Raw genomic sequence first — 24,075 nt, forward strand, 5'->3', positions numbered from 1 at the left:
TGGAAATCTGCCTGGCATCTAAGGAATGCAGCAGTCTGCAGCCTGATAGTATATGTGGGAGGTTCGGGACCATGGCTCATGCTTCAGTTAGGACGTTCCAAACAACCTTTCAGATAGCTCTAGGGATGCTACAGCCACATACAGCCTGAACTGGAAGGGGTCTAGGGATGTTTATGCTCTGTTCTCATGTTATACTCTATAAAACTAATGTGATAAACACATGGAAGATTCTGTTAGCAAGAGAAACTATCTGGCAACCACTTTCTATGAAACCGAGAGGTACAGCCATACCTCTTCCAGGAATCATGTATCTGTCACTCACAAATAAACTCATGGCTGTGTCTTGACTCTCTTCAACATTCATAGGCCAGCTCTGGGCCTCTTGGTGGGATGTGTCTCTTCATAATTAACTTCATCTAATGTTTCAAGGTCTAGGAAGTAAGTCCTCACTCCTCTTCCTAACTTTCACTTTTCAAGGAGTAGAGATTAGGTGTTTTGAGGTTGCTCCCATAGTATAAACCGCCTTTCTATTCTTACTTTAAAATGACCTTACCCCATTCTCCCCAACCCCAGCTCTTTGCTGAGATTCATCAACCAAAACAATTGCAGCATCACCTCCTGGCCTTGGTGTTCTTGCTGATTTAGAGGTCAAAGCTGCATGGCGGGTGTGACACCAAGGTTAAAAGGTTCACATCATCCTCAACAGTTGACAGCTAGGACTGCTCTGGACAATCCTGCCCTCAGAGAGGAAGCCTTCTAGTGAGCTCTGAGTTCCTGCTTCCTGATAGGAAACCATAAGTGAAAAGGAAAGCAGCTGCCCTTGCAGGTGGCCACTGAAATACGTGCAGTAAACACATCTGGAGCCCTTTGTTTGGTTTCCACCCTTCAGTGACGATGGCAAACACTAGCAACGTTCTCCTTTGGCTCCATTGCTGTCCACTGTGAGCAAATGGGAGCTGATGAGGCGTTTTATGTGGGGTGAGGGAGCTACCATGCCACCCCCACCCAATTAATGTCATTCCCCCCTAAAACATGACCACTCCCAAGAGAGAATTTGGTGACCCCAGGGGCAGAAACTCTAGTGTTGGGCACATTTACTGTGAGGAAAGGAAAAACATCCCAGTCCTAGAGATGCCTGGAAAGGGAAGCACAGAACAAAGGGATGTGCTTTCTGAGTCTGTTAAGGTTCCCGTGACTCATCACAGCTTCCTCCCCACAGCTACATGGGCACCTTAAAAAGAGAACGGCATCCTGAAGACAGACTTTGTTTTCTATCCTCCATGACTTAAGATGAGGCCTGCACTTACTATAGGTTATGTTCATCTCCTAGTGAATCTCAACCAATGCTGGCAAAGCTGCTAGAAAAGAAAAACCCTTACCCATTGCTAGTCGGGGTATAAACTGGTGTAATTTCCACCAAGTGTGGAAATTAATATAGAGGTTTCTTTAAAAAATTCAACTGAAACTACCACATGTCCCAGCTTACTACTGCTGGATATATATATACCCAAAGAAGTCTTCAGACCTACCACACAGTACTTGCACATCCATGTTTATTACAGAACTATTCACAATAGGTAGGAAATAGAACCTGCCAGGATGTCTATCAACACATAAATAGATAAAGAAAATGTGGTACACGTGCACAGTGGAATTTTGTTAAGCTGTGAAGAAAATGACATCATGACATTTGCAGAAAAGTGAATGGACCTGGAAATCATTATGTTAACTCAGCCAGACTCCAGAGAACAGTTTCACACACTTCCTCTGGTGGGGATCCTAGAGCTTGTGCTTTATAAATATATATATGGGGGGGGGCGGTCATGAGACATGAAAGTAGGGGGGAGCTATAAAGGTGGGGAGTAATAGAATACATGTGACATCAAAGCAGAGGGGTTATTGAAGGAGGAGGGGGCCAGAGGGAGGGGGTGGACAACAGGGGAGGAGAGTAGTGGTAATCGAAAGGAACAAAGAATATATGCAAATGTTGTAATGAAATCCGTTACTTTATATGCTAATTTTAAAAACTAGTAATAAAAAGTCTTATTTTCTGATGTAGTTTAAGGATAAGATGCTATAAAAACTGTTCCCTTTGGGTGTTTTTTTTTTTTTAATTCTCCCATCTTTAAAAATCTTAAAGACAAAAATTACTGAAAATCACTCATTACAAGTAAATATATTCAGAGAAAACCTTAAATTTTAAAACAGTTGATTACTAAACATCCTAATTTTTCTTTATCCCTCAAGTGAGGGGTTCCTATGTTGAACCCCCTTCCAAATGGCACAGCACACACTTCCACAGGCTGGGGAGAGAGAGTCCTGAAGAATGCAAAAGCTTTCTTGACACATCAGGCATTGTGTGGCTGGGGTGGCCACACTCCCCTGAGCTTCTGTAGATCTAACCTGGATCAAAGGACGAAGCCTGGTTCCCGATTGGAATCAGAGGAAGGTAGGGAACCTGTGTGTTATCTAAAGCCTTGGGGGGAAGTGTGTATGTGTGTGTGTGTGTGTGTGTGTGTGTGTGTGTGTGTGTGTCTGTATGTGTCTGTGTCTGTGTGTGTGTGTCTGTATGTGTGTGCATATGTGTATGTGTGTCTGTGTGTGTGTCTGTCTGTCTGTGTGTGTGCATGAGTGTGTGTCTCTGTATGTGTGTCTGTGTGTGTCTGTATGTGTGTGCATATGTGTATGTGTGTCTGTGTGTCTGTGTGTGTGCATGTGTGTGTGTCTCTGTATATGTGTCTGTGAATGTCTGTATGTGTGTGCATATGTGTATGTGTGTCTGTGTCTGTGTGTGCATGTGTGTGTCTCTGTATGTGTGTGCATATGTGTGTATGTGTGTGTATATGTGCGTGTGTTGCTGTATTTTTATTGTGTGAAAGGTTTCAGTCCTTGAGTAAGGAATCTGAGATATGAGAAGTGATTGAGCACCAGACACAAAGCTCCTCCTCCTCCTCCTCCTCCTCCTCCTCCTTTTTTCTTTCCTTCTCCTTTGCCTCTCCCTCCTTCCACATCCTTCTCCTCCTGCTCTTAGTCCTCCTTTTCTTCCTACCATGGATCAGCTCTCTCTGATTCTGATAATGGTCCTAACATCATTTCCAGGCTCAGATTTGAGCAGATCCTGGCAATGTTAAAATGATGGGCAAATGTCACTCTGTATACAAGACAAGAACTGATACTACTCACTCTTGAGACTTCCAGTTCTCATCTCAAGGACTACTCCTAGCTGGCCAAGGAAGTCACTGCCAGGTCATAGGCTGGACCCTGCCAGGTACCTGCACAATGGCTCGGTCTAGGTTCTCAGAAATGAAGCTACTTTATCCCAGTCGTTCTTGAAAGTCATCTGCTTGCCCCAAAAGTAACTCCCACTGCATTTTACACTGAAAACATTTTTCAGAGCTGTAAATCTAAGAGCAGAATGAAGATATCACTGGCTTTTATGGAATTCCTAGATAAAGAAATAGCGTTTTTTTACTCTGCTTCAAATCACTTTGATGGATAAATTTGAAGATTTGTGGAAATAAAAGGCAAATTTATTTTTAAAATATTCACTGCTGAATTGAGCTTTTAAAAACAAAATGGTTCTTTCATGCTTTTAATATAGTATTTTAACTGCTTATAAGATGTATGTTTATAAACAGTTTGCTTTCTAAAACAACAAATAGAAGAAAAAACTCAACAGAAAGGAACAAGGAAAGGTAAACATCTCAAAGATGCTCAGACTTTGAGTAGACATTTGTTCTTTTCTCGTGGCCAATGTTGAAATCCCCCTGCCTGAGTCTAATATCTTCCAGACTTCACAACTGAGCTATAACCTAGGGGTAGAACCTCAGTCTAGCACAGAATTCCATATGCCACCAGAACCAAGAGTGAATCGAGAACCTAAGAAGACGCAGCCCTTGTTCTTCCCACAGAAGACATGGATGGTCCCGAATGCACCAGTTCAACGTATCACATAAAGCAGTGGATTTGTTACATTGGTGATAATGAAGAATTTCCAGGTAGAAAGAACATCCCCACTGTCCAATCAAACACAAGACTTCAACTTCCCCATATCTTACCCCCTCCCCAGGACAAGGTCAACAGCACTCATGCTTATAAAACCACATTCTAGCAATTTCCAGGACTTTCTATTTCTTCACTTTTCATCTTTCTGGTTGAAGATTCCACTTTAGGTATTTTTTTCATGACAGCTCTTGTGTGGCCGTCCATATTTTAACTCCTTTCAGAGTTACTTCAAGTTGTTGAACAAGTATAACTCCACTGCCTTTAAAATTCAGTCCTTTGTCCCTGCAAATACTAGAAAGTGCCTGCTGCCCTCTGAGGCTTCTGCAGCCAGGTCTCCAAGCTGGAGGCTGTGAAGATGCCTAGAACTCTCCACAGGTCAAAGCCCCACCCCCAGCCCCCAATAGATGTCAGCAGCCACAGAATGGCAGGGGATCAGGTGGGAATGAAAAGTGTCCCATCTATTGCCTTTACCTCACAGTACGGAAAGAGAACCCCAGAAAAGTTAAATAACATGCCCCAGTTTCCATGAAAAACATCAACATTTCTTCTGCTTCTCCCTAGTCCACTCAGCCTTTCACTCCATTTGCCAAAAACGTTCTTTGCAAAGTGTGCTAATGTCTAGCCTACTTCAGAAGATTATGAACGGGGTGATTTAACTTTTGATCGACACAATGCGAGAGCAATAATGAACGTCAGTGAAAGACTTCTGTCTGTGACACCTCCCTTGAGCCATGTATGATTGACACCGCAAGGGGTCAAGGCCCTTCAGGCAGCAAAAGCACCAAATGACAGTAAGGAAAAGGTATTTGAAACTCAAAACCTAATGTCTGCCCCCCGAGTGAGGAGCACTTTCAAAAAGCTGAAAAGATCATTTACTGCCTCATCAGGCAGAATGTGAAAATCATGGGCCATAAATCACAATAACTCACAGAACAGAGCGTGGAATGGAAGATTATTCCATCCATATATTTTCATTACAGGAGCATTAAGCATGGGCATGAATTCAAACATTCAACAAAACATGTGAAAAAAGGATTAAACTCTATGAGTGATCACGGGACTTTTCTCCAACTAAATATTTAAAACAAATGTAATTAAAGTGTGGACCAGAGTGAAAATCTCTGAAAATGGAACTAGTAAAGTTGAAGTAGAAATTTTTAAATTTCAAATATTAGAAATGGAAGCTGGAAGCACTGTAAGAGAGGAAAGACTAGCCAGGGTGTGCACATGCTAACCTACATGAGGAAAAGTGGTTTGGATAAGCACACTTTTCTATCTTTCTTTAAAAATACAAACGTGGCATGCTAAAAAGCCCCCTATTATATTATATTATATTATATTATATTATATTATATTATATTATATTATATTTATTTATTTATTATTTATTTGTGTGTAGCAAAGTTCTCATGCGGGGGTCAGAGGAGAACTTGCAGAAATTGGTTATTTTCTTCCACCGCATGGGTTCTGGGGATTGAACTCAGGTCATCAGGCTTGGAAGCAATAACTTCTTACCCACTGGGCCACTGCTGGCCCCAGCTTCTCTTCTTAAGGTTTGTAAAGTAGTAGGAAGTCACCCTTCCTCCTGTCCTTCAAAGTCACCTCTTCTCTAGAACTACCCTAAGATAGGGTCAGTCACAACTCAGCCTGTTTATCTGCTCACTCAGTTCCCATCTCAGATACACACATGTGCACACACACACACACATGCACATACACATAGTACACATGTGCACATGCACACACACTTCTAGAAAGATAATCATCAAACATTTGAAATGAGTCCCCTAATTATTTTTCTAAATATACTACTAAATATTCTAAAATATACTGTTTTCAAATAGAATTTTTAAAAAGGTAATGGTTAAGTTCAAAATTTAAATAATACAAGAAAATTTTAACTGACACATGACTTCATGAACAAAACGAAATTCAGAGACTTAGTTCAACACATCTAAGTGGCTAATCTACTTGAAATAATAAAATTATTATAAGTAACCTTTGACAGGAATACCCTACTGAAATACTATGAAAACTATAATAAAGAAATACACTAAAGTGGCATCCAAATCAGAACACTGGCTGAACATCTATATTCTATTGATCATATTGACACCATTCTGAAATCACCACATAGTCCCAGCTCCAGTGGGTTTTTTAGCATCCGGATTCACCAACTCTTGTTAGGAGCATATTGATTTCTTACTACATAGCTTTGATAAAAAAAAAAAAAAATCCATTTAAAATTAACTCCTGTTTTCTTAATAGTCGTTTGAGTAAATTTGCAGATCCAGGTTGCAGTCTGACTGTGTTATCAGGATCACAGAAGGCAGGGAGAAGCCTTATAATGCTGAATATGAACAGCTCTTCCCCTCGGGTTTGGGCCTTCCTTTAAGAACTGAGCTATGAGGTGAAAGACACTATCTCAAACACCAACAACGTTGGGCCTCCAGCTGTTTTGTCGAACACAATGGAGCTGTAAACCTTCTCTTTCCAACCTCATTTCAGGTGTTGAACCTACAAAGGTCCCTTACAAGACTGAACATAGAGGTGCTTCCTCAGCCTGACAGCCCTCCTTCCGTCTGCTTCCTAACCCTGTTGAAATGGTTAGTTTTGTCAACTTGACACAACTTGGAATCACTTCCAAAGAGAGTCTTGATGAAGGACTATCCAGATGACTTGGCTTGTGGGAATATCTGCGAGGGATTGTCTTGATTTCCTTAATGGATGTGGGAAGACCCAGCCAACTCTGGGCAGTACTATCGCAGGCTTGGGGCACTGTACTGTATAAGAGTAGAAAAGACTCTGAGTACTAGGTATGTGTGCGCGCATTCTCTCTGCTGGTGACATTATATGATGTGATATTTCCAGCACCTGCGTGTGGCTAGAGTTTTCCTGCCTTTGTCCTGACTGTGGACAAGGCAGGAGAACTCTAGCTACACCTGCGGCTGTGACTCCCCTAAAGTGATAGCATACAGCCTGGAATTGTGAGATAAAACAAACCCCTTCTCCCCTAAGTTGCTTTTGATCAAGGCATTTCATCACAGCAACAGAGATGACACTAGGAAACCTGCCTTTCCATCTCATTTCCCACCGCCTCATCTGCCTGCTCCCTGAAGTCCTTCCCACGAGCAATAGGCCGCCTTCCATGAATGCCCTTTCCCCCTCCTCTCTTGATTTCCTCATCCACATGTGGAATCCTTTGTTTCCTCCAGTCTACAGCCTACACCTACTAACCTTTTCATAATTCTGTCGTTATCACAACATCCACGCACGCTTACCTGAGTAATCTCTTCCTCTTTGAAATATTCAACAATAGATCTTTCTTGCTTGTATTGTTCGTGGACCATTTTTAGCTGATCTCTACAATTTCCTTCACTGCCTGCTGCAGTAATAAACAGCAGAATCTCAGTAAGCCCTTATTGAATTGAGAACTCTGTTATGTAATATCCTTCTTCCTCAAAATCAATCTATACCTTTGAACAAAATGATTTTACAATTTTAACAGGAGGTTGTAGCAACCAAGTTTGATCTTGAATATTTCACTTTAGTTTATTAGTGTTTAAAATATTAATAAGAATCTGATATTAAATGTATGTATGTATGTATGTATGTATGTATGTATGTATGTATATGTATGTATATAGTCTCCAAAGACAGTCAAGTCCCCCTAAACTACTCTAATGCCATCTGAGAAAGGTAAGAAATAATGTCTATTTTCTAGATGGGAATCCAAGTAGCCACTAACTAAAACACATGGAAGTAACTCCGAGACCAGAAGGGCTTCCGCACTCTTGAAGACAAGAAAAGTAGAAAATAGAAAGCTTTTTCTTAAACAGCTTGTCATGTGCTCACCGAGGGAAAAAAATAAAAAGTAACACATGAGACAAGAAAAGCATATGTGCTCTAGTGTTTCTGTGGTTGGTTTCTGGCTTAAAATAGATGGAGCCAGATTCCACCGGGTTCCCACTGGTGGCAGATTTTTGGCCTCTTTAGCTAACGCGGTGATAAACATGGTTGCCTTACAGCTGGAGGCATCACTCTGAGGGCCTGGCATACTCCACAGCTGCCAGGGAACTTCAAAAATTGATGAAGCGAGAGTCAGCACAGAAAGTCATTAAAAAGAAAAAGAGCAGGATACAAACTGACATTCAAAGAAAATGCAGAAATTGAAATAATGAGTACAACAACAACAAAAACCTAGGAAGGAGAAGGCACAGACAAAGGTTTAGGGGCAGACCTCAGCAGAGGGCCCAAGGACCAGCATGTGGGCCCAGGAGAGGGAGATGATGGAGACGGTGGATAGAGAAAACAAAGGTAGATTTAAGACCAGGTGGCTAGACAAGCCCAGAACCCAGACCTGACACAATAGGTACTAAGACATCCAACTAGAGCCATTTGACTTTGCCATCTTTAGTCATTCATTCAGACATTTCCCAAAGATGACCTCTTCAGGTCTATATGAAGAATTCATGTGTAGCCTTCCTCCCCTCTAATTATAGAAGAAAAAAAAAAGCTTATCATAGGAAAATGTAAAATTCAGAAAAATAAAAGTATGGTCAATCATATTATACTTTAACCACATTTCCTCCATGAGTTTGTTCATCAATATTTATTCTAGCTGCTATGTATAGGACATTGACTGTCCTTAGCTTTGGGGGAGTCACTGTGAACAAAATATATAAACCTCTGCCTCTAATAATTTATATTCCATCAAGAGATAAAGATGGTAAAAATTGGTAGAAACAAGTGAACTTGGCAGCTTATTAGAACATGGTAGATACTGCAGGAAGATGAAGGGCCAGGTAGGACAGGCACTCTGGGGGTGCAGGAGCAGCGGGAAGGACAAGCACAGATTAGTACCGTATTCAGTGAGACAAACTGACAGTACAACATTAACAACCCAGTGCCATATTTCTGTCTCATACTTTTTATTTTGCATTTAAAATACGGTAAGCATATCTCCAAGTCATTAAATATTATTTTACAATATGATTTTTTAATGACTCTGGGGAATTCCAATTCATAAGCACACAATATTATTTTAACTGCTCTGCTCTACAAGGCAATTAGATTTTTCTTATTTTTGAGTGTGTGTGTGTGTGTGTGTGTGTGTGTGTGTGTGTGTGTGTGTGTAATGAGAAAAGTAAAGATGTGAGCTAATACAAACTCAGGAGCATGGGGTTACGTATATCAATACTTTAATACACAAGTCAGAAGTTTCTCAAATGAGCTCCAATTCAGACTCCTTTTCTCTCTCTCTCCTGTGAAGATTCTCAACCACCCACACATGACAATCTTCATCAGCCTCCACAGAAGTGCTCTGGCTTCCCCCATTGCTCTACCATCAGCTTCTTTACGTAGCAGAAATACTCCTTATAGTAAAGAAGTCTACCCTAAGTGCCTGTGTAGCACACAGACTGGTACAAAGAGGAACAAGCCATGACTACCCACTGGGTTAACAAATAACAAAAAATTACAGGGTGTTTATGAAGAATGCTGCCTTCCATCCAGCTTTAGAGATGCCTGGAAACGTTTCCTCCCACTGAAGCTTCCTTCTATGAAGAGGGTGAGTCAGATCTCAGACATATTTAGCACCTGCTTTATAAGGTGGCAATGCATCTCTTAATGCCTTAAGATACGGAAACCACCATGCAATCTGGGCAGCTAAAGAATACTATGAATATCTGAGTAAATGCTAAGTAGCCTGTAGAGACAATGCAGAAAACACTTTCATTATCATCCCTCTTCCTAGTCATGTGAAAGTGACAATTATGTAAATGCTTTGGTCTTGAAATCTAAAAGAGAAATATATTTTAATAGTTTATAAACTAAGCATCTTAAATTCTAGTCGTAGCATTATTAAACGTCTGCTTTTATTTTTAAAAGAAACAAGTTATACTGCCACAGAAAGAAGAAAAAGCCTAAATAAGACTCGTACAAAGCTTGGCAAATGAGGGAAGTCTACACTCCAAAAATAAAAAGAAAAATGTCAACAGAATACAGCATTTATTTGTCATATAAGATGGTTCATTATGGGCACATGCTACTGAATAATAATAGCATCTCTGTGGAGGCAATAGGAGATGTTGAGTTGTAAGTACTGCCTTTCATGCTTCTAACATCGTCAGAACCCTCCAGTCTAGTGCTAACTGGCAGTAAAAGCCTTCTCAAACTATTTCTTCCTCTACAATGCAGCCTTAGGAGAAGCAGCAAGCAAACACCCTCCTGACTCTTCAACTGGGAAGCCAACTGTCCTTTCTATGGATGATTCAGTTGGCCAATTCACACACTCACTGCAAATGGACTTAGCTACAAGATGATGTGGGTTTGAGAGTCCACCCTGGGTATCTGGGTTTAAGTCTTTTAGCTGTGTATCTACTAAATCTATGATGATTAATATTGATTGCCATCTGGATAGGATTAGAATCACCATGGAAACAAACTCTTAAATGTGTCTGGGCGGTAGTTTCTAGATTGCACTCATTGAGGTGGAAAGACCCCCCATCATCAGTATGAGTTGCACCATTCCACAGGCCAGGGGCCTGGCTGGAATAAAAGGGAAAGTGTGGGGTTACTTGCTCACTGTTTCCTGATTGTGGGTGCAATGTGGCTAGCTGCCATTACTTTGCTGTCCTGGTGGACTGTACCCTTAAACTGTGAGCTGAAAGAAATGCTTCCTGCCTTAAATTGTCAGGTACTTTGTCCTACCAATGAGAAAAATGAAGACAAAATCTTCACCACCAACCTGGTTATGCTCCAGAGGCAATGAAGTGGAAGATTTGAGGATTCCAGCCACAGAAACAACTGTCGAAAGTTTCTCACATGACAACTCTTCAATCTGCCATTCGAGGTCAAGGGACCTGTTCACAATAAAACAGACAGCATTAAAAAGAATCTCTGGGAGAAAAGAGCAGATAGAAAAAGTTATGGCTCCATGATTAAGAGAAAATACAGTGAGTATCCTCATTATGGACAATGTGGTCCATACTGACTTCAGAACTGCTTTGCCCTAACCTCCTTCAAGATGTACTATGGGACACAAGAATGAAAGTTGGGTATTCCTATCTTTAATTTTCAAATCTATCCTTAGAAATGGTCTTATGGGACCCAAACAAACAAGTTAAAGTATGTAAGAGCCAGAAATGAACTCATCTCCTTCAAGTAGGTTGCTCATACTGGGGACTACAGAGGCAGACCCCAAGGGCACTTGTTAGTATTCATTTCTTCACCCCTCCTAAAATACAGTGTTTTGGAAAAGATTAGAAATAACTGTACCATCTTCCTTTTGGTTAAGATTATATCATTTGTCTTTCAGGCCATTCATTCGCCAAGTATGTACAGTCTATTCTATACTAGGTGCTATTCTAGGAACCCAAAATATAGTGTTGAATAAAGAAACTCAAATAGCTTATTATCAAAGAGTTAATAACAGGAGGCAGACAAATGTATACAATGCAAGTTCCATGAGTGCTATGAATACCGACAAGTGAGAGAAGAAAGGGGTAAGAGAGGGGTAGGGTCTCTGTGGAGAGGTTTGAGCAGAGATCAGGAGACAGGTCAAAGGGACAGCCCTACGGACAGCTGGCAGAACGTCCTTAGAGACAGTTAGGGAAACAGCAAGGACAAAAACCTGCAGGGACACAATCAAAGAGCCAAAGAATGGCTAGAGCGCTATGACCAGAGTCAACTGAGGAAGATGAGAAATGGAGTAATGTAGGAACGGGGATCTCCAACAATGCTACGGGCACTGTGGCGACTTTACCTCTATACACAGGGAGAGAAGTCATCAGCAGGGGAGAGGGCTAAATAAAGTCTGATGTGAGCTGACTGCAGAGGGAAGAACAGACTGAGGAGAGACTGGAAGCAGGGGGCAGGTAGGAGCAATTATGGCTCCGTGAGTAAGAGAAAATGACAGCGTGTCAAATACACATTTTAGATACATATTTTGAAAAAAAAAACAACCAAAATTTGCTAGTAAGATTAGAAGTGAAATGTAAGATAAAGAGAAAAGCCATGGGTGACTCCTAGTTTCCAGACCTAAACAATGGAGTAATGGCAGGGCCCATTACTAAGATGGGAAATGACCTCCTGTGATAGTTAAAATTGATTGTCAACTCGACAGGTTCTTGAATCACCTAGGAGACAATCCTCTAGGCATGTCTGTGAAGAAATTTCAAGACTGGATTTACTGAGGAGGGAAGACTCACCCTAAATGTGGATGGCACCATTCCATGACCTGGAGTTCCAGACTGCATTCATCCTTTACATTTAAAGGAAGGATCTGGGCACACAACATTCGTCTATATCTGTTTTCTGGTAGATGCAATGTGACCTGCTCCCTCGGATTCCTGTCACCCCAACTTCTTACTGGGATGGACTGTACCCTCAAACTGTAAGCCCAAATAAACTCCTCGTCCCTAAGTCGCTTCTGTCAAATATTTGACAGCGATGGGAAAAAAATAACTAACACACCATGGGCGGGAGGAAAAGTCAAGAAACAAGCTTTTATCCTTGGATGGCAGGCATGGTGGTGCATGCCTATATTTTAGCCCTTGGTAGACAGGAGAACAGATGGGCATTTGAGACCGGCCTGGACCACAATGGGAGTACCAGGTAAGCCAGCCAGGCTCACATCGTAAGAGTTGGCAAAAAGCAAACAGAATTCATCTCTGGACATAGAAAGTTGAAACACATATTCAACATGCAGAAGATGTTGAGTTCTGGGGGAAAGTCTAAACAGAAAGTATCAGCTTTGAAGCTACCAGAACAATATGGTGAGTGCCCCCAGGGTCATCTTCCTCCCCATGATTTTGACTAGGAACTCAGGAAAGAAAATGGAGGTTTCACTCAAATGGAATGATGTTTCACGATGTATTTTTGAAGATGAAAGTTATTTGTGTATTCGGAAGAGACTGATCCATAAAACCATAAAAAGCAATGATGAAAAGGTAAGAGGGATCTGTGTGAGGGGACCGAGGACCGAGCGGGATGGGGTGGGCTGAGAGAGGGGGGAGAAAAGACGGCAAGAAGGAAATCGGTGTCTGACAGGAGGGATACGGATGGGCTGTGAGTTAGCGATCCCTCGACAGACCGGAGTCTTCAGAATGTTTTCTCTTCATCCGTGAAATGAGAAGCAAGGCCACCAGCTAACATGGGACAGGTGAGATGCGACAGTTTAAGGAGGAAGTCACACTAACATGGAGGGTGGTGAGTGTGGCAGAGTTTAGACTGGAATATAATGGCATAGGAACTGACGGCATTTTTCTTTTTTACCTTTGTTGAAAATAGATTTTTTATAATATATTCTGGTTATGGCTTCCCCTCCCAGCACCCCCAACCTCCTCTCCCATCCAGAACCACTCCCTTTCTGTCTCCCCTTAGAAAACAAGCAGGCTTCTAAGGGGCCAATGGTGAAATAAAATAAGATAAAACAAAAACTAACACATCAGAATTGGGGGGAAAAAAACCAGAAAAAGGCACAAGAATCAGAGACCCACTTGTTTGCACACTCAGGAATCTCATAAAAACACTGAACTGGAAGCCATAAAATATACACAGAGGTCCTGGCGCAGAGCCATACAGGTCCTGTGCACGCTGCCTCGGTTTCTCTGATTTTCTCTTGTTTTAGACGGCCTTGTTTCCTTGGTGCCCTGCATACCCTCTGACACACTTTTTCTGCCTCCTTTTCCATGGGCTTCCCCAAGCTCTGAGAGGAGGGATTTGATGGAGATATCCTATTTAGGGCTATGTGTTCTGAGGTCTCTCACTCTCTATATTTTGTCTGGCTCCAAGTCCCTATATTTGTTGCCATCTGCTTCAGGAGGAAGCATCTCTGATGATGGCTGAACCGGCACTGATCTGTGAGTACAGCAGAATGTTGTTAGGAGTCACTTTATTGCTACATTTTTCTTGTTTTTGATTTGTTTTGTTTGTTTGACCAGTAGTATTTGGTTTTACCTTAGGTCCCTGGGCTATCTAGTCTCAGGTTCCTGGTCAGCCAAGCAGTGTGAGGTGGGTATGGGTTCCATCTTGAGGGGTGGGCCTTAAGTGAGATCAGATATTGGTTGGTGACTCCCGCAAGCTTTGTGTCACCATTGCCGTAGCATGTCTTTCATGCAGGATAGCATTGTTTACCAAAGGGTTTGTAGTTGGTTTGGTGTGTACATTTCTCTTTGGGTAGCATGTCGAGGACCTTTGTGTACCATAGACTCTAACACATAGGGACGAAGGCTCTGTGTGGGCACCACCTCTACATCCTAATGTTCAACGAGTTGTGTAGGAGTGTTCTTCAGCATTGGGGCCCTGCCAGCTGATGGGAATTAGGTAGGATTCCTTTGTATGGGATGTTAATACTTAGAAATGACCAAAATATTCAAATTGTCTAAGGAAGAATTTCATTTCAGTAAGTGTGTTTATTTATTTTTAGACTCCATTTAATTTATTTTATGCATATGAATGTTTTGCCAGCACATATGTATATGTACCACATGTGTGCCTGATGTCCACTGAAGCCAGAAGAGGACCCTGGATCCCCTGGAACTGGAGTTATGGATGGTTGTAAGTAGTCATGTGGGTGCTGAGAACTGAGCCCAGGTCCTCTGTAAAAACAGAAAGTTCTTCTAACCATCTCTGGCCCTAGCCCAGCAAATGATTAAGAAGAGTAGGCAGCCCCCTCTGTAAAGCTTGACTTCATCTCATGCTCACCGCTAAGCAGTTACTGGTTATGTCTGGAGGAAGTAGACACCAATAAGGCACTCGATGGAGAGAGTAAGTGAGGTCAAGGAAGATCCTTCTACTATCAAAAGATACATCAAGATAAAAGCCTGATGATAGGATTCCATGGCAACAGGGAAGTATCACAGCTTTGTCTTATATGGTGACAAATGAAAAAAGGAAAACTTCTATACTTCTTGCCCCATGAAGGAAATAACTTCAGAACATGATACACATTTCTCTGGGACAGCAGCAAATACCCCCAAATGCTTGAGGAGGTTCCAGGGAGTCGAGGAAGCCTGTGCTGTGAGGGAGTGGAGAGAGACTCCAGCAGTGAGCAAGAAGCACTGGTTACAATCACAGCTTCACCACTGATAGAAGGCACGGGGTAAGGGATGCCTATTGAGGGCCAGTCTAGAGCTGGGCATCTTCCATTTCTCCTGTCATGTGATCCCGAGAAAAGGACTAAATAGGCCTTCTCATTATCCCTATTTACAGAGGAGGAAACAACCACATAGATGTTATGCAACTGGAAGCGTGGGAAATGATTCCACAAAGCTCAGAGGAACGGATGTTGTCATTCCTGGTAATGATATATGTAGCGGACTTTCTTTGGGGCCACCAACCAGCTCCCAAGTCACGACAAGGAGACTTTTATTAGTTGTGAATGTTCAGCCTTATCCTATGCTTGCCCCACTAGCTCTGATTCCTTGACCTGTTTCTCTTATCTACATTTTGTCTTTTACCTTTATTTCTGTGTATCTTGCTTGCACTGCTTCGCATGTCTGGCTGGCTGGTGGCTGTCTGGCTTCAGGTCCCAGGCATGTCCCTCTCTTTCTCCCTTGTTCTCTCCTCCTCCTTCTCTTCTCTCAAGCCCAGATTTCTCCTCCTACTTATGCTCTCTGCCCGCCAGCCCTGCCTATTCCTCTCCTGCCTAGCTATTGGCCATTCAGCTTTTTATTAGACCAATCAGGTGCTTTAAGCAGGCAGGGTGAAACAAATGCATCATAACTTTACCTAATTAAACAAATGCAGCACAAATGAACGTAACACCCGCTCACATAGTTAAAGTAATATTCTGCAACATAAACAAATGCAACACATCTTTGCCTAGTTACACAAATATTCCACAACAGGTATATATGCAAAAGTGCCGCAAGGCTATAAAAAAAATTGTAGCAATTTCACTTCATAGACAGATGAATCTCATTTTAATATACTGACAAGAATGGCAGGACTCAGCAAATGGCCCACAGACCACATTTAAACTCAAGAAACTGTTTCTGATGGCGCTTCCTCACCCTTCACCCTCCACCCTCACACACAGAGCAGCCCAGCATCAGCCCTGGGCATCCCTGTGTGCAGCTCAGGCCTTCATGCCCACTCCCCACCTCTCTGTGCTATTGACCCTCAAAGAGGGCTCATGCAGACCCTTCAAGAGACCCAAATGGCAGCCTTGGAGTCTGATGGTCATAACGAGGGGCACGATGGGATTGGAAAGCTGGTGTCCAAGATGAAAGTCTGTTTGACTTCCTGTGTTTTCTGATCTTTGTTTCCTAACCTGCAAAACTGAGAGAGGTGAACTAAAATCTCAGGTGTTTGGAGCTGGAACAGGCGTCTCCAACTCAAAGCAGACTTAGTGCAGCTATGAAACCTGAGTATGCCCAGCACCTTCGCAGATGCTAAAACGGTCTAGAAGAACCAGGACAATGGCAAGCGCGTTTCATTCCAAAGCTCGCTCATAAATCAGGTATTTGAAACTAGACATGCACCTTCTCCAGGGAAAGTGTTGTGAGAGATAGTTTCCATGTGAACCCACGGAATTCTTTCTGCCATTAAAGGATCCAAATACAGCAATGACCTAACGAGGCAAGCATCCCCCACCTCCCTGTAAAGACCCCTACTGCCCATGCCAGGGCAGCTGAAGAAAGAAACTCTCAGGCAAGGGAAGTCCAGCAAATGAGAATGGAAACTGAGTAAAAATCTGGGGTTGCCTGGAGCAGAAGGTCGACGCAGAGAACAACAGATGTGCAGAGAGAAGGAAGGGCCCTCTCCCGTTGGTGCTCCCCGGGCCTTCCATCACAGCAGCCATCTGTCACCACTGGATCAGCACTGCAGGAGGTCCGAAGGGCCCAAGAGAGACAGAGATGAGAGGGGAGAAAGAAAGATCTAGGATGCATCCTCTCGGCCTCCATGAGGTAAGTGATAAGTTTGTTGGTACACAGCCCAAGTCCAGAACCATGAAAGTTTGTTCCTAAAATCAGCTTGGCACATTCCACCTTTCTCAAGTCTGGAGTGATGGACCTCACTACTTTTTGCGTCTCACCTCCCAGACATAGCTCCAACCTCACACCTGCTCTCTCCACTCACACAGAGACACTAATCTGTATATCTTAGGTTGGCCAAGAGGCAATGCCCATACTCTAGGCAACAGGCATCATGGGTCCCATTGATACCTCCTCCAGCTATACCATATCTATGTACAGAGCTTTCGGGATGAGCCCAGCAGATTTCACTCCATCTTCTAGGCCACATTACCCTCCCTGATACTTGTTACAGCACCTGCCAATTCTTTGAGGCCTAAACCACATCATCAGGTTGGAAAAGGGAGCCATTTGGAATCAGATGTAAGTAAACTGGGGACCTGCAGTCACATATATGTATACATACCCCTTCTGCTGTGGAATGGTCTGTATGTCAAATTGCTCTGATTGGTCAATAAATAAAACACTGATTGGCCAGTGGCCAGGCAGGAAGTAGGTGGGACGAAGAGAGAGGAGAATTCTGGGAAGCAGAAGGCTGAGGCAGGAGACACTGCAGCCACCGCCAGGATAAGCAGCATGTAAAGACTCTGGTAAGCCACCAGCCATGTGGCAAGGTATAGATTTATAAAAATGGGTTAATTTAAGATATAAGAACAGTTAGCAAGAAACCTGCCACGGCCATACAGTTTATAAGTGATATAAGCGTCTGAGTGATTATTTTATACATGGATTGTGGGACTGCGGGGCTTGGGGAACCTGGAGAGAAGCCCTCCAGCAACACTCTTCCCCCATGTACACACACACACAGAGAGAGTGAGAGAGAGAGAGAGAGAGAGAGAGAGAGAGAGAGAGAGAGAGAGAGATTTTGAATAAGCATATGAAGGAGGCTGGTGAACCTAAATTTGAACCTGGCTTCCCAGGCCATTAGGAAGGTGTTCACAAAGATAGACTTACAGAGCCTGATTTGCACATTGCTTGATGTAACTTGAGAATGGTTATACGGACATATGGCACAGTTCCAGGGTCAGCAAGTGTTAGGGGTGGTCCCATCTCTGAGTATTATGCCAAGAAGAGAATCAGAAAGTTGGTAATGGATTCTCTAACTTTCTTTCCTCTCCAAAGACTCTTCTTAACTAGAAATAAACTGTCAACCAGTACTGAGCAGTATTATACCCATTGGGAATAATGTTTGTGTTCCACACCCACACAGGAGATCCAGAGAAACACTGCTCTCACCACCTCAGACCTGGGATCACCCTTCTGAGCCCTCCTTTGTGCACTGGTTCAAGAGTTCACAGAAGCACTCATTAGGACACCTGGGGCTGAGAACCCACAGATCACACTACCAAAATGTGAAACCATATTCAAGCAAGAGCAGCCTAGGCCTTGGATAAGTCACAGATGCAGATTCAGTTTTTTCTGTGCATTTCAAGGACACACCACAACAAAACCTGAGTGGGGCAGCTGAGCCCAAGACATGCCGCTCTGTTCGCAGTGGGGATGTGGTTTAAGCAGTCTTTTCTGAAAACACAGGTAGGGATAAGCACAAGCCTGCTCTGCAGATGGATGCAGGAGGGCCTCCCATGTCCACAGTAGAAGGCTGGCAGGCAAACATACAAACCTCAAGGAAATCCCCCGCTCATGAGCTTGCCTGTGAATGTCATACAATGAAACTCAGTTAGTCTCCCATGAAGACAGCATCCCCTAAGACACCCCTGATAAGCAGCTATCAAATTCAATGAGAGATCAAGTTACAGAGTCAGATCTATGCCACAGACACATTTGTGCTCTACGATTCACACTTTGGCTTTCAATAACAATTTTTGCAGCCTGTGCATCCCTACCTTGGTTTGCCCTGCTTTCCCTGAATCATAACCATTGTGATGAGAAACTCTATCAGGAATGCCCAAGCCCATTGACAACATCCAGTTCTTATAGTATCAAGATTTTATTTCCAGAAACCACTCCAAAAATGGGTTTCAAAAAGGAAGAAAAAGGTAAAAGGGCCTGATTGTTTGCTGGTCAATTACTAAAAGTATTTGGTTGGGGAAGATACTAAATTCTTTCAAAAGTAGTCTTTCTAGGGCCAGAGATGTAGTTCAGAAGTAGAGAACTTGCCTAGCATGTGCGTGGCCCTGGATTTAATCCAGTTCTGCAATATGCACATATGTACATCTCTACATATATGTATAAATAGATCATTTCTATATACTTAAGCAGATTCAGTTAGAAAAGATTAGGGGGGAAATGTATATGATGCCTTTCATAACAAACACAAAAGTAACTGCATGAAGTTGAACATAAAAATTTTGACAAGAAGACCAAAAGAGTATGCTGAACAGCCAACAAAAATAGATTATAGAGGCACACCATATTTCTGAAGATGTAACTTAATACTATATAGATTTCAGATCTTTATAAATTAAGTATTTACATTTCATCAAGAATGGATATTAAGCCAATTAAATCCCAATAGAATTTCCTTTCTAGAACTTGAAAAAAATCATCCTTATGAGCTTCTGATTAGTAAATTTGAGAGAAAAATTAAGACTTTTTTCAAAAGAAAAAAAGGAAAAGCTACCCAGAGAGAGGCCTGCTCCCATCACATGTAAAAATATACAATAAAGTTTAGTGATTGAGAGGAGCATAGTAATGTGTGCTTATAATTCCAGCACTTGGAAGGCTCAAGCATGAGTTCAAGGCCAGCCTGAGCTCCACAGTGGGTTCTAGGTAACCTAGCTACAAAGTGAGGCACTGTTTCAGAAACTAGAACAAACAAATAAACAAAAAAGTCAAGCAAAAAAAGCACACGTAAAAATGCAGTGATTGGATAATGGCTCAGCAATAGACGGGAAGATCAATGGGACAGGATTAAAAATCAAGAATCAAATCCAAGAAGTAATTTCAAATTAATTGAGAAAGCTGGGTGAGTTATCAAATGGCATTGGATCAGCTAGTTAAAGCAATATATATATATATATATATATATATATATATATATATATATATATATATATTAGAAATCGCTACTCTATTTACAAGATTATACTGTAGTTAACTGTAGCGCTAACAAACCCAGGGCAAGAAATGATAACATTAGGAGAGGAAAATGTCGGCCAGTACTTAATATCATCTGTTTCATAGCTGTCGGGAAGTGGTTCTCCATAACCCCAGGGCCTTTTGCTGTACCCTAGATCCCACGTCTGTCCCCTGTAGACTCCAGCTGTTGGCTCCCTCCTCTTAGAGGCTGGAGAAGCTTAAAGCAAGGCCATCCATTTGCAATGGCCCCTCTGAATGTTTAGGCTTCTGAAAAGAGAGGGAAAGCCAGGTTCTTGTCTGAAAGCCTGTTACATCAGTTATCCTAATAACTGCCTAAGGAAGCTCTCAGAAGAAAAAGAAGGCACCAAATCTCCAAACTTCAAGAATTTCTTCAAACCCTTGATATGGTTTTGATTTCTCTTTACTTAATACCCAGTTTCATATTTGTGTCTTTTTTTTTGAAAGTTTTAGTGTGGTATGTGAGCATGAGTGTGTGTATGTGTGTGTGTGTCTGTGTCTGTGTACATGTGCATGTGTATGATTGTGGGTATGTGTGTGTCATGGGTACATGCATATAGGCCAGAGAACTTTCCAGAGTGAGTTCTCTCCTCTACTGTGGTTCTGCAGCTGGAGATCAAACTTAAATCATCAGGCTTACATGGCCAGTGCTATTACTCACTGAGAACTCTGCCAATCCCTCATGTTTGTGTGGTTTTGACTTGTTTGTTTGAGAAGCCAATTTGCCTACACTTTATGCCCCACAACCTGGTTCCATCCCTCCCCCTACATATTCATCTATAACACTATATGTTTTGTGTACAACTTACCCGACTAGAAGGAACATAGTCAGAAGGAAGCCTCAGTAAGTGCTCATTAAATAATTCTGCATGTAATCATATATAATAACATCATATATAGCAAATAATAGCATGTACTTAGTGTGACAGCTCAGAGCACCAGCTTTGAATTCAAGTTCTAGTCATCATGATACAAGCCTATAATCCTAGCCCTCTTGGAGCTTAGGCAGGAGGATTATAAGTTTAAAACTAGCCTGGAAAACATAATGAGACTCTCAAAATGTGAATGAAAGAAAGGGCAGGCTGGGGTGGGGTGGGGTAAGGCAGAGCAGGGCAGGGCAGGGTTGAGTAGGCTTGAAGTTAAGATAACTTAAGATAACATATGTAAACACGCTAAGAAGAGCATCTAGCAGTCGAGAATCACAGGAAAGAACACGTATTACTAATCAGAGAAAAGGCCAAAATCAAATCATTTGCAGTACATTGTCTAGCAGATGTGTACTGCTTTCACATTGCTGTTAAGTCAAAACACTACAATTGTAAGTTGGGTACCATCATTATTGCTGAGCTCAGTGTGGTCTCTGATGGAGGTGTGAGACAAGGATCTTCCAGCCATGGAACTGGGAATGAGTTACCTGTGCCTCAAACAGCTCAGAACCATCTGCAGAGGCACACAGCACCACTGGTCCTCTGTAACCCTTCTCTGCGGAGACTCTGGATCTGGGTGGGACACCTCTGAGAGGGTATTTCACGATAGGCTGACTTGACACACAGATCAGCAGGAAAGGAAGGAGGTTTTAGAGGCAGGAGGCACAGGCTTTAAAGCTCTGCATTCCCAGTTAATAGCCAGATGACCCCAAGCAACTCACCTGACTGCACTGATGTTATTTGGTAATACTTAGTAATAAGGTCCACCCATGCTCCTTCATCAAAGTTAGCATGTACATTCATACCGTGTGTGTGTGTGTGTGTGTGTGTGTGTGTGTGTGTGTGTGTGTGCCACAGGCCTAAAACTTACAGTGATGCAGACCTTCCAGGAATGCCACACAGCAAAGGCAAGAGCACAGCTCACTCTTTATCACCAAGGCACCAACCTTGGTTAATGGGAAGTGAGAAAGTTAGCACTTAGCTTTGCACTCACCCAGGAGGCTGCCAGAGATGACCAGACCAAAAGGACCCAAGAGAAAGCTGGAGACAAGTGGCAGCCTGGAGACAACTATGAAATAGTCTATCTTGGTCAGGATTCCTTTGAGAATAAGGGATGGAACTAACCTTTGCCACCTCTGGCACCATTTTGAATAGGCAAAGATGACCATCACTTTATCCCCGGAGGTAGCACTCCAGAGGATCAAGGGAGATCACCAGTCTCAGAAATAACAGGGGAAGCTGCTGCTGCTGCTGCTGCTGCTGCTGCTGCTGCTGCAAGTAACTTGCAAACATCTTTTTTTGGTGTGTGTTGCTTGCTCAAGAGCCAGTACTCCAGGGAGGTACATTGGACTGACTTGACTGTGTCTGACTCATCAGAGGGAATGTCTGACAAGCCTACATGTAGAACAGAAGTAGTCTACTATATTCAACATGCTGTACTCAGTTCAGGAGGACACACTTGTCACATGGAGCTTAGGTGAAGTTTTAATCCCCTCTCCCTAAGGGAAGACAAGCTGGTCACAGCCAGAACATTCATGGAAGTAACAACTCCATACCCCTATTGCTATTAATTCAGCAACTACCCTGGGAAAGTAACAGGAATATCCCAGATGTCATCATGGTCATCAGAATAGACATCTCTTTCCCTTTACTGACTCAGCATCTAACTAGTTAGTTTAACACCTACCTCTTAGATTTGGCACAATATTTGCACCTAAGACAAAATCATATAGAATGAATAAGCCAGCATACTAGTGTTGTGGTTTAAATCTGAAATTTTGTCCACAAGTTGTCTGTAAATTTGAACACTTGGTCCATAGCTAGTCTATTTAAAACAGAAAAACTTGGGAAATGCATGCATAATTGAAGGCTTACCCTCTGTGGCAATTAAAAATTTTGCTTTAGAAATGCAAGTTGCAAGTTCCTCTTAAAGAATGCCCCCTTTGATTATATCATGGCAATAATCTTCATGCACAGTGCTACCTTAGGTGGCACAAATGTGATACAAACTATGGAAAGATGAAATTAACTAAGCTGAAATCCTTTCTGTAGCAGTTAATTAGCACAAATTACCAACTAGACATCATTACTCTCTCTTTCTCTCTGTTATAGCTTTGGATCATTACCATGCTAATGGGAATAATTTTCCTGAAAGACTGTCCACCATTTCTCATGTGTCAGAGGAAGGAAGCACCAGTCCCTTACACTCCCTTAGTGTTTAATCTAACCAGTGGTTTTCACTTCTTAGAAAGAAGAAAACAACCAGAGAGAGAGAGAGAGAGAGAGAGAGAGAGAGAGAGAGAGAGAGAGAGAGAGCTGTTATTCTAATACAGCATCAGATCGGGAAGAGAAAAAATGCATTTTCAGTCACTGATACTTCCAGACCAATTTCTTGTTTAATAAAAATCATGAGGAGATGACTACAGGAGATTCTTGTGACCTTCAAGAGAAAGCTCAGGTTTATGGTAGAGCCTGAACCAGCCAGCGAGGCTACAGACGATCACCTCCTGCATTTCTACCGTGTGTTGTTGTTGATGACTTTGGCAGTTTAGAACGTGTAAGAGGAATTCAAGAGTGAGGGACCTGACAATACTCACCGCACAACATCCCTCCGAGAGTTTGTGCCTCAGTTTGTAGGTGGCCAGTTGATGCTGGATGATAAGGCAGTTCTGATTGGGGACAGAATGGTGGGAAGAAGCTATTCCCATATGGATGCCACTGGGGACGGTCATATCATCCCCCAACTTTAATGTAAAAATCTTCTCAGTTTATTGGGAAACAAGATGGTATCCCAAAGAAGGAGAGAGGCAAAGCAGAGGGTAGGCAATCCCTTGAGCCACACTGAGATTCCCTGGCTGTACAGAAAAGGATTATTCAAGTATCTTTATATGGCGTTACAACAACTTGTGCTTTGGAAAATGTAGAAAGGAAATTAGGTCACATATGTGAATGGGGAAAACACCACATTCTTCTTCATACTGACTTCATTCTCACTCTCTTTACAAAAAGAAAGAAGAAAAAGAAAAGATCATCAATATGGGTCTACCCACTTCCTTCCTTCCTGCAATTGCTCTTGTCTTTTTGCCTCAGCTAAATTCTTATTTTTT

At 42.3% G+C, this 24,075-nt stretch overlaps 1 protein-coding gene across 1 annotated transcript in view; it reads right to left on the reverse strand.

Annotated features, from left to right (window-relative positions):
* The window catches only part of Csgalnact1 (chondroitin sulfate N-acetylgalactosaminyltransferase 1), a 331,838-nt gene that overhangs the window by 240,796 nt on the left and 66,967 nt on the right, over window positions 1-24,075 (reverse strand). The window contains exon 2 of the mRNA XM_028883852.2: window positions 10,754-10,868. The gene's annotated coding sequence lies outside the window, so the exon portion shown is untranslated. The remainder of the gene's footprint in view (window positions 1-10,753; window positions 10,869-24,075) is intronic.

Source organism: Peromyscus leucopus, chromosome 17, assembly GCF_004664715.2.
Source record: "Peromyscus leucopus breed LL Stock chromosome 17, UCI_PerLeu_2.1, whole genome shotgun sequence".
NCBI classification, from domain to species: Eukaryota; Metazoa; Chordata; class Mammalia; order Rodentia; family Cricetidae; genus Peromyscus; species Peromyscus leucopus.